At 39.1% G+C, this 11255-nt stretch overlaps 1 protein-coding gene across 3 annotated transcripts in view; it reads left to right on the top strand.

Annotated features, from left to right (window-relative positions):
- The first annotated feature begins 663 nt into the window (after nucleotides 1-663).
- Nucleotides 664-11255, top strand: part of usp2a (ubiquitin specific peptidase 2a) — a 41161-nt gene continuing 30569 nt past the window's right edge. For 2 of the 3 annotated variants that reach the window (XM_034866722.1, XM_034866720.1), the window contains exons 1-2: nucleotides 2307-2461; nucleotides 3222-3348. The gene's annotated coding sequence lies outside the window, so the exon portion shown is untranslated. Of the gene's footprint in view, nucleotides 911-2306; nucleotides 2462-3221; nucleotides 3349-11255 lie in introns of those variants that run through there. The other variant, XM_034866721.1, reaches the window with a different exon arrangement.

Below are 11255 nucleotides of genomic sequence, written 5' to 3'. Positions count from 1 at the left end.
TATTCTTATAACAAACTTGAGGATTGTAGGAGAATTAAAAGAGCAAAGTAACAGAATTGCCTATTATATTACATTTATATTCAATTTAACAGCATTTTTATTGAATTAGTAGACTTTAGAACATCACAAAAATGTAAGCTTTTATTAATGTCTTCTAAAAATGAGTGTCAAACAGTTTCTCAATAAATACATGTACACTTATTGGGTGGAGTAGCCTAATCTTAATTTTTGTTTTGTTTTTACCACCAGAAATAAAAATGGGTTTGTGTATAAGATTTTAGTCGCAATATAGCTGTGACACAAATGTAACTGCACTGTGATGGCAAGTAATAATTACCTTGAAGGTTATTATTTCATATTAACTATTTTTATTTACTTACTTAAATCCATTTGTACTAATATTGTTCCTATGCTACTTTAAAAAAAAATATTATAATAATAACAATAGCGATGCTTTGCCAGGGGTCACTCACAAACCAACAAGTAAGCGTCTTTCCCATAGCCATGAAAGCAGCATTTTTTTTCAATGAAAGCAATTTCTGATGTTTACGTTCGTCACCATGGTGACGGTGTAGGAGGCGGGTCGCCGCTTTGGCTGGTGACGCTTGCAGAAAGGTATGAACCAATCATAAATTAGCTCTCGCTACCGGACTGACGTCACCCTTAAAGCGAACAGAACCGTTACTTGGTTGCAGAAAGAAACTACAACTGCAAGATGATAGAAGATAAGGATAAATACCAGCGTAGTCTTGATTTAAAGCACACGAGGATGTAGTCTTCTATTCAAAATTATTGGTCAACCGTCACAGCAACTTAAGTAATGGTCTAAAAAGCAACACAAACCTGCCGTAAAGATACATTTGGGGGCGTTTCGCTGCCCGTTTGGATCAGGATGATCTCCAACAGTGAGGTGAGTGAATGCAGTTCAGTAACGTTAACGTTACCCCACAGCTCACACCACCATAACCCTCAGGTGCAGTTCTCTAACGCTAATGTATGGGCAGAAACAAGTCGAACTTCTGTTTCCGACCATGTTAGACTGTAGAGCTCGTCGAGAATAAAAAACACAATTTAATACATTTTGGAAGTCACAATGAGCCGCTAAAATATTCGGCATAACACATGGCGAAATAGCCCAGTTTAATTTCAAATGTTCAAAGACAGGTAACGTTAGCCTAACTAGTTTCTACATAAACTGCCCTCATGGGGGAAGAGTAACACCTAGCTAAACCGACTCTGAAAGTTCACAATTTAAAGGTCCAAGCTGTATGCGATAACCACTGAACCGCCTGCCGTAACACTGCTGTCTTTGCTTTACAGATACGCTAACGTTACTGTTTAACGTTACTTGGGTTAACCAGTCCACGCGGGACGTTCACCGCCGCGGTGACACGGAGAAAATAAGCATAGGCTGGTTAATAAGCGTTGTATTAACTTTGTACTTCGCTACCCCCAAGTAAAAAGAACTACTGGGAAAACTGAGTTTATGCTATCTCCTCTCCGCCGCCGCCCCCTTCACTCTGTCAAACCTACCCCGCATCCATTACCGAGCAACACTCCTACGTGGTTTTCTAACGTTAGTTAATCACGTGTGGAATAACATTATCCCCAGACTTATTGCAAAATTATTTCAAATACATTGACATTTGCCTTTAACCAGTCTGTTATGCACCATTTAAAAACGGCCACACTGCGGTGCATCGAGTATGGCTTCTGTTCTTGTGTCGTCCCATCTTCTCCTAGTCTCATGAAATGCTATACCCTTCACGGAGACCGTCCACTCTGTCTTTTTCCATTGTCTTACACACACACAGCCTACGTCAACTGTTCTCTTGTGCTAGAAAATACGCGATTTGGTCATTTACTGGTGTAGGTTTTTCATAGGCCAACATTAGGATTGCAACTATACATAGATGTCCAGAATAAGGGAAGCAAGATAGAATATTATTTTAATTTGTAAGAAATTACTTGTAGACATATAAGACATATAAAGCTGAAATACAGTTAGTACCGTTCACATTTATGACAGTTTTTACTTTGATATGTGACTTGACTGACAGGCAATAAATGACTTATTGTGGCAGTTTGGGGTGTAGGCTATGCAGTAACTTATGCAGTTGCACTTTTACTTGAGGAATGCAGAGGTGCCTGCTGTGGATGAATCATGATCGACTGAAGCTAGCCAATCTGCTGGTTAAAGCAGTGTGGTGGACTTGATGCTTACCCAGCTTGGCTTATAAAACCTTAATGCTAGTCCTTTAAGAGCAAATTGGAATGCCACTGAGTGTTGAGTGACCTGTGGAGGCCATAGGCTTCTGCTATATTTACCGGCTCTGTAACTTGATCTGTGGCATTCTGGATTGCTGTGCTCATGCTATCCTCTCACACTCTGGGGCCACAGCCTCCCAAGTAGCACCTCATTGCTTTCTGTCTATTGGCCTGGCCGCTCAGAACAACAAGGGTGAGCCTCTTAGCATACTAACTTAACTGTCACTCTTCCTCCCTTTTTTTCTATTAGATACCTGGTTGTCCGTTGAATGCGTACTGTGTGGGCTGTTTACTCAGCTGTAGGGTATGTCTTCCCAAGGAGACGATGATAGAGAACAGGGATAACATTTCAGAAAGTTCTGGATTTTTCTAGCAGGACTTGGGGAACACTGAACAACTCTTCAGGGTAGGGCATTTCAAAAGTTGATGTGTGTGAAGTTTGCATTGAAAAGTGAAAATGTATAAAGCAGCTGATTGTGAAGGAAAAATATGCGCTTTGAAACAAGTGCTGTAAGAACTACATAATAAGGCTTTACAAGATGGAGTCAACCTTCCAACTTTGTCTTAACCTGAGCTTCATAACTGAGCAACTTTTCTGGATTTGATCATATGAGCTGAAGGATGCATCATCAATCTTTAATGGTTGGACATGAAATCCAGAGAATGTGTTGACCGGTGGCCTGTACTGTCACTTCATGCAGAAAGTGTGTGCTTTAAAGTCACAGTTGGAAAAGTCACAGTTGTCGCAGATTTTCTGACCCGCTAGTTTGATAGCAGTGTTTGATGTATATGATATAGTCATACTGTATCTATTTGCCTGTTTCAGTTAATACATATCTGAAAGAAAATCCCCAGTCAACAGAAAAAGATAAAACATTTTAATATTGCTGGTTCACTGTTCTTTCCTCTGTGTTGACTGGTATGTCATGTAATGTGTCTCTGTGTTTCCACAGGAGTAATCAGTGTCACAAAGCCTGTGTGTGTGTGTTTGTGTACACTAAGGGGTAGCAACAGTAGGATGAGCTGCCCAAGAGCCATCACAGCCTGCAGGGACTGACATACATAGCTACAAATACGCAGGTAACTCCTCCACACACACATGCTTTTACACACACACACACACACACACACGAACACACACACACAAGTGTAAACAATCAACAAACAAACAAACACACACACACCCACACACACACAATCTCTCCCAGTTGACAATGTGAAGTCATAATTATATTATTATAATTAAGTACATTTAGTCTATACTGCATCACTGTTTTTATTATGTAAGGTCAGAGTTTTACATCTCTATTTACTTGATTTAGATGTATCGCAGCAGTACTGGCTGGTCCCTTTATTAAAGAGAGTCAAAAAAATAAGAAAAATTAGTGATGTGTTATGTTTTATCAGCTTACAAATGACTCACAGAAATGACTTAACTGGAAAGGTGATGCTGCATGTCAGTTCCTTCTGAGTTTACAGCATTGCTGCCATGTAGACATTTAGACTATGCCAATTACAGAGCATTGAAATTGCAGTTTACACTACTACAAGGTTTTGATGATGCCAATCTCAGTCAGAAAACATTATCGATACACGCATTTATCAACACATATCCACTGAATTAGACACCAAAATTGGCATGCAATTAGGGTTGGGTATAGCTTTTCTTTTTTTGATATAAGTGCTAAAACGCTACCTTTAAAGTGGTGCCGGTGCCTTAACCAAAATGTCTATAATATATTTATAATGGATATAATATGAAATATAAAAAAGGAGCACAGAACAACTGTTGGGGACATTAAAGAACGGCTTGTTTAATGCAAAGGCCATATGGTCAAAATGAAATGATTAATTGATAATTTGATAACATTGCACCACAAGGCTGGCGAGTTTCAAGTAAACGCACCGTCTGTGTTTTTTGTCCGACAACAGTAGCCGCAGACTGTTACATCCCGGTGTTGGAATCCTCTACAGGAAAATATAGTCACACTTTACAATGTTTAACGTAAGCTGTCAGCATTTTAACTGCTGTGTTCAATCCAGCTACTAGTTAACGGTATTGTAACGTCCTGTGCAGCGATGCTTCCGTAGCCTGTAATGACCGTTTTGGAGCATCAGAGAGCAGCACAGACATTTACGTGGCACCAATATGAGGCACCAAAATCCCTGTTGCTATTCTTTTTGGTAAATACCGGTTGTTTAGTCACTGGTGCCGTATTAGCACCCGATTTTTGGTTCCCAACCCTATATGCATCTGTTATATAATACAGTGATGATAGCATATTCAGATATCTAATGAAGACCAGTTTACATAGTGGATTTGGAACAAATCAATGGAAAGGCAGAGTAAACAAATGAGTTTTAAGGTGCTTTTTAAAGATGTGCATTGGCATGGCTTCTCTGAGGAAGTTTAAGGGCCAAAAAACAACAACAGCAAAAGCACAGTCCCCTGTAGATTTCAGCCTTGACCTTGGAACTGCCAGAAGTACTTGCTCTGAGGGTTTGAAACGCCTCCTTGAGGTCAGAGTGCAAAGCAATTCCTTCAAATACAGAGGTGCCTGACCATGTAGTGACTTGTAAGTTGGAAGTCAAATTATTAAGATCAATAAAGTGACAACGCCAACAAAGAAATTCTGAAAACTGGTGTAATGTGTGATCTACGTGTAGTTTTTGTTAAAAGCCTGCAGACTTCTGGACCAACTGGAGTTGTTTTTCTTAAGCAGGTGAACATTGCCTTACAATAGGCGATGAAAAACGGTGCTGTATCTGGTAGAGTTGACTAATAAATCGGACAGGCCAATAATGTAGATTATATTATATCGGTATCGTAACAACAAGTTGCAGTGCAGAAACGCCAAATGTGGTTTAAGATTATTTAGAAACAGCTTTCATGACATAGTTAGTCCAACAGAAAATGTCTGATAGTGTAGTTTTTGATTTAGAAGGTTTTATTGATAATTTTTCATGGTAGAAAGTGCTGCTGTACTTTGTCATAGTCAGTCACCGGGCTGCTGTGATGGACAAAACAACTAGATGTGGAAGACCCAGAATCACTAAGCAATCAGAGCAGACTGTTTTTTTCATGAGGGGGCTTAAAGAGACAGGCACTCCAACAGACCGACTCTTAAAGAGGGCAAATACGGGTACAGCAGCCATGGGCAGTGTGGATTTTTCTTTTTCCTACACACCAGAAACATGTTTTACACGGCGCTGCTGCTGCTAGGTGACATACAGGGAAGGTTATCCCTGTCTCTGGAAACCATTAAATATAGAATTGTTTTTTCAGAAAATCTACATTTGGTACTGGAGGAAGTAAATGTTTTTATTTAGTAATTACTTTCAGTAAAAGTTCTTAGAATCAAAAGTGAGTGACATCATCATTAAAGCCTTGGTTTGAAATTCTTGAAGCGGCCAGACCCACGTGACACGTTTGTCCAGTCAGCTGCTAGTCAGGGGCGTGGAGCATCAGCCATGGATGTATGATGTTGCACCACAACTCTTCAGTCATGTCGCAAAATCAGGGATTCACCAATCAAGATTAGTTCCAAGATATTTCCAATAAGTACTTTATTTATCCGTTTGAGTGTGTGTCCCAGGCCAGGATAGGAAATTAACAATGCAAAGATCAACAAGCCACTTAAAGTGACAGATGTTTATATTTGAGTCATTCAATAAATTATTATTTTTTCTTTTATCTTAAATCCACCAGCCATTTTCATATTATACCCACATTTGCAGCATTCTGAGCCTTTTTGGTAAGGTTCCTAGGAAATCTCCCAGTGTATTAATTAATAGTAGGCTAATAATTGTGTAATAATAATAATAAGTTTCCTTTTCTTTTTTTTAACAGATCTATACAAAAAAAATCACAACTTTTTTTGCAACTTTCACCATCTTCCGCAACTTCATTGTAACAAAAATACAAAAGGCATCACATTTTTTTTTTACAAAAGCTCCCGCGAAATCACGCATTTTGGGCTGCAACAATATAAAAAAAAGGCTGCAAAATCCATGAGGGACTGCCTCTGTGTTTTTTCATGCGTTATGGTGCAGATTCACCAGCTGTTTTTGTTGTTGTGGTGCATATAGGCTGCTCCTTATTTTGTCAGTCATCTCATCTCATATGCCATGTCTCTATGATCCTATCCTGTCCTATTCATAGTAGCCTACTCCTGGACATTGCGCCATCATCATGTGCTGTAGTAGGGGGGCCCGCCTTGATAATCCTGCTTAAGGGTCTTGTGTTGGCTCGTTACGCCACTGGCCACTGTTGTGTATCTATTGCCTCCCGCAACTCCACTCCACAAATCCAAATTATTAGCTCAATAATAATCAGTCACTATAGCTTGCAGATCAGGTGCTCTCTGAGGTCGCTGCTGCTTTTATGGCCAGATAGTGGTAATGATAAATGCTAATTGGCTGCTTGTAGAAACATTATTGTATAGTGAACATGTTTGAATATGTAATGAGAGGTAATTATTTCTTTGTAGCAGAAAATGCAGTTGATTATGAAACAAAAACAAAAACAGACATAAAGTCTGTTTAAGGATGGAAAATAAACGATGGCAGAGCTGTTATAGTCAGAACACCAGAGCTTTGGATTACAATGCTAGAGGGGCTAGGACAATCAAAAGCATTGATACTTAATCTCTTCCTTTACAGAATATTTTTGTATCTAGCTGTAAATACTGCATTATACACAGCACTAAACTGACAGTAGATTTGTCAGATGAGAAAATGTAAGTGTTGAATGATATCTTAGCAGTAACTAGGGAAGACTGGACAAGGTCCAACTATGGCTTGTTAGAATAGCCAAGTAGTCAAGTCTAGTTTTAACACGAAACAACTTGGCACCCAGTTGTAATGGGCAGAAAGGGAGGGCAAATGCGTCAGTGTGGCCCCCAGCAGTCTGTTATCCGCTCACATTTCAGGGTATATTTAGCGGGCTGTAAGAACAAGCCAAGCCAGACTTTGCTCAGAGGCCCCTTAATAGCGCCCATGTTGATTTCTAACGTTATTCATTATGAAAACCACAGCTATTTTGGTGTATAATGTGGTGATGGTAACAATATAATGTCAACTGAATTTAAGGCCAAAAACCCATCAGTCAAAGTGAGTTCACATACAGTAATTACAATTACTGTCATCCTGTATTATTTTACAGATGTACCAACACTGGATTGTATAGTCTGGGATAAGTCGAAGAGGGTTATTTTTTAAAGCTATGCCAATTGACTTTCAATGCTTTTAAAGTTATTCATTGATGGTCCTTAAATATGGATGTTAAAGCTGCAATGATTCATATTTTTATGTGTATATCCTGGTCATACTCATTGACCAAACAACTGTGAATTATCACCCAACTCTGCAGTTTTTCAGTTCTGCAGTTCTACTTTGAGTGTCTTTTAGTTAATTTTTGGTTTCATTGCCCTCAACATTACTGTTTTGTTTCAGTCTCACTCGCAACTGTTTCCAGCTGCAGAAGACAAATTTCTGTATTTTGCCTTCACTCAGAGTCACTTGCAGCGTTGCATTCAAATCATTTTTCCACTTGCATATACGACCATAATTATACACTGTAGGTTGTGATAAATGATAGCCGTGCTGCAACAAGCAGGCTGAGACAGTACATTGAGAGTACAGTAAGGAAAGGATTTTCAACAATCTCTATGGACCCACCACAAATATACTTCAATTTGTGCGGCAAGGTAGTGAAATATGAAGGTGTTTGTTGCACCTTCTTTTGACTATGTGTCTGCTGTGCTTGTTTCTATCTTGTTGGAAATGGGTGTATCTGACCCAACGTTGAACTTAGTACTCGTGGAAACTACACTGACTCATTTCAGATTCAGCTAACTATTTACTATAGTACACTTTTCTACACACTCACTCACAAACACACACACACACACACACACACACACACACACACAGGCAGACAGACATACATACTCACACTTCAAATCACCAGAGAGCATCCACTCTGATGTTACATTCATGAAATGTGATCCCGGGGCACCGCGGCTATGGCGTCCTGCGTCATCACACGCACTCTCCTACCACACTTGAGATTGGCTCTGCTCTCTAATAGGCCAGGAGAAGACCTGGGAGGACAATATGTACTGTAAGAGATCTTACTCACTGACTCATTTAAATGATGGATTTTCAACAGAAGCACATTTCAGCAAGATAGTAGACACAATCACAATCAACGACAGAATTTGCCATGTATCTGTGGCTTTTCTCTCTCTATCAGCATATCAATGTCTATATAAAAAGATATACTGTACATTTCAATACTTTTCTACGTAATAGTCATATTTTCAAGCCTTTTTCATCAAGGATAGTTGAGATGCAGTTGTATTGAGCCATTTATTTTCATGTTAAGCCTTCCACATTTTATAATAGGCAAAGGTAGACATCAAGTCTCCATCAAGTATTTTTCTCACTTCTTGACAATACTTGTTTGTAGTTTCAGATCTTATAATCAAAGGTATTATGTTCTTGCAACATGCTGGCAAGCTTTAAGTCCAGTATTCAATAGGGCAATTGAGCGTTGTGGACTTTAAAACCAAAACATTTAGCCAAAAGGTGCTAAAATGTTCAGTTGAGCTGGGGGAAGCTGCAGGGTCAGGCACTATTAAACTACTACAGACAACCCCTGCCACATCACACATTTCCTTCTCTTCCATTAGTCATTTATTGCATTCTTATAATAAAAATATTGAATTGTGTATCAATGACATCTTGGTGAGCTTTGGTACTGCTGGTGATGGATACTGTAAATGGACAGAGTAGTGTGTTGAAAAGTTAAAAACAGTGTGAGTTGTTATTTACTAGTTGCTCGTCTTTTGTTAGTTTTTTAGGTCTTTATTTGTCTTTAAATTGCTCTGGAATCCAGTTCCAGGTAAAGTTAGTGTGAAACCTGCAAATTAAGTGAAACCTCATCTCTCCAGCTCTTTGCTAAAGATTGCCAGCAGTCAGCTGCAGCCAGTCACTTCTGTTGACAGCTTTTTAATACAGATTTAGTAGAAGCTTGGCATACAGAGCAACTCTTTCAAATTAGTAGAATGTGGTATTTTCACATTGTTATACTTAACTTTTTCTTTTCCTCTGACCTCTCCTATTTGATTCTATCTGATCCTGTTTTATAATTCTCCAACAGAAGCACAGAGGCTCATAAGGCAGAGTTTTTAAAGTCCTGGTGGTTTTTTAAGGGAAAGAAAGGAATACGGAGCAATAGGTGCAGTCACCATTTTGTAGCTTTAATAGTAAGTGTAAATTGGCCTTCTGCTACTTTTAAGTCCTTTATGCGTTGGTAGAAAGCAAACAAATGCAGCTTGTTGCCAAGGTAGCTATGGTAACTACTGGTAACACAACCTCAGGGGAGGACAAAAATGCAGAGTAGCCAGAGTGTGTGTGTATGTGTGTATGTGTGTGTGTGTGTGTGCGTGTGGGTGTGGGTGTGTGTGTGTGTGTGTGTGTGTGTGTGTGTGTGTGTGTGTGAGTTAGTTTGTGTGTGCGCGCGCGGCATTCTTGTGACTGTGCGTGCTATGTTGTTTCCCTGGAGACAAGTGAAATCCATATTGCTATCATCTTATCAATCCCGTGTGTCTGTCCATGTTGTGTGGTGGTGTTACTCCCACGGGTGTGATTTGCTGTTTGCACTTCACTCTCAGCAGCTCGCCCACTAGGCTAGCCCAAGCTTGTTTCACTCAGCTGCCTTGGGTCTTTGCCTGTATGGACACAGCTGAGAGAATACAGAAAGGTACATGCATAAGGCAGTTGTGGTAAGGTTCAACCAAGGCCAAAGTGGTGCAGTTAAGAGTTCAAAGGACATACAGGCTATGTTTATTTGAGGTTTGTCGAGTTCTAAAATATCATACAGTGCCACGTAAACACAAGAAAACCACAGACCTTCATTTGATATTAATTTGTCTGTGTTGTTTATGCTTGCTAATTGTGTAATTTGAGACCAGGTTGCTTAGTATAGAGCCATGTTTATACAGTGGGTCTTACTGACAGTTTTGTCAGAAAAAACACAACTCATGGTAATATGGATCTTCCAGGATTCTCGCTGTAATTTGACTCAGATGATTTTCATCCTTGTGTTTACACAGTGTGAGGAGTCACATAATGAAGGTTTGAGCCAGAATGATGATAAGGATGTGGTGGTCTTATTTGCAGTGATGAATACATTTTGCAGCAATCAAAGTCAGGTACAAGCTTTGAAAATGCTGCCTGGCTGGTGTTCCCTCTGTGTCCAGGCAACACATTTCCAGCTCAAATTACCAGAAAATGTGCTTTGAAAAAAATCCTCTGGACAGTCTTCTTTAATGTATTCATCTTAAATTATGAGCCCAGATTAAGAGCATAGACCGTATACCTTGTATTTGCAGATGTTGCTATTTTTTAAATATAACATCTGATACGATCCTTTACTTTATTTTACATATTGACATAAAACAAAATTAAAATAAAAAATACATTTTGATAACATTAATTTGTTTTTCAAGATATTGTGAGCAATCTTTTGTACTGCTGATTAAAACACCAAATTCTTCTTATGAATATAATCGTCGTTATGCAACTTATGGGGCCAATGCTGCTGGATCCAACTGGTTAGTTCATTAAAAAACTAGTCAGATGTAGTGTTGTTTAAAAGGTTAATATCTTAGCTAGTCTGCAACAGGTTGATTCTTTGGTCTTTTAGTATTAACTTTAACTATTATTTATCACGCAGCTTAGTTCACGGTTGATTGTCTGTGCTTTTTATCACCAGTGATGGGAGCTACAATGCAGGCAGCTTACTGAATTCAGAATTCAATGTTAAAAATGTGTTCATTCATGTACTAATCACCTCTATTCATAGAGAGAAGTTTGTTTTGGGGCTTGTATGACAGTCGACTCAAACTACAGTGGGTACGGAAAGTATTCAGACCCCTTTAAATTTTTCACTCTTTGTTTCATTGCAGCCTTTTTCCAAA

Source organism: Etheostoma cragini, chromosome 3, assembly GCF_013103735.1.
Source record: "Etheostoma cragini isolate CJK2018 chromosome 3, CSU_Ecrag_1.0, whole genome shotgun sequence".
Lineage (NCBI taxonomy): Eukaryota > Metazoa > Chordata > Actinopteri > Perciformes > Percidae > Etheostoma > Etheostoma cragini.
Note: the sequence above shows the minus strand (reverse complement) of the source record. Positions and strands in the feature narration are given on the sequence as shown.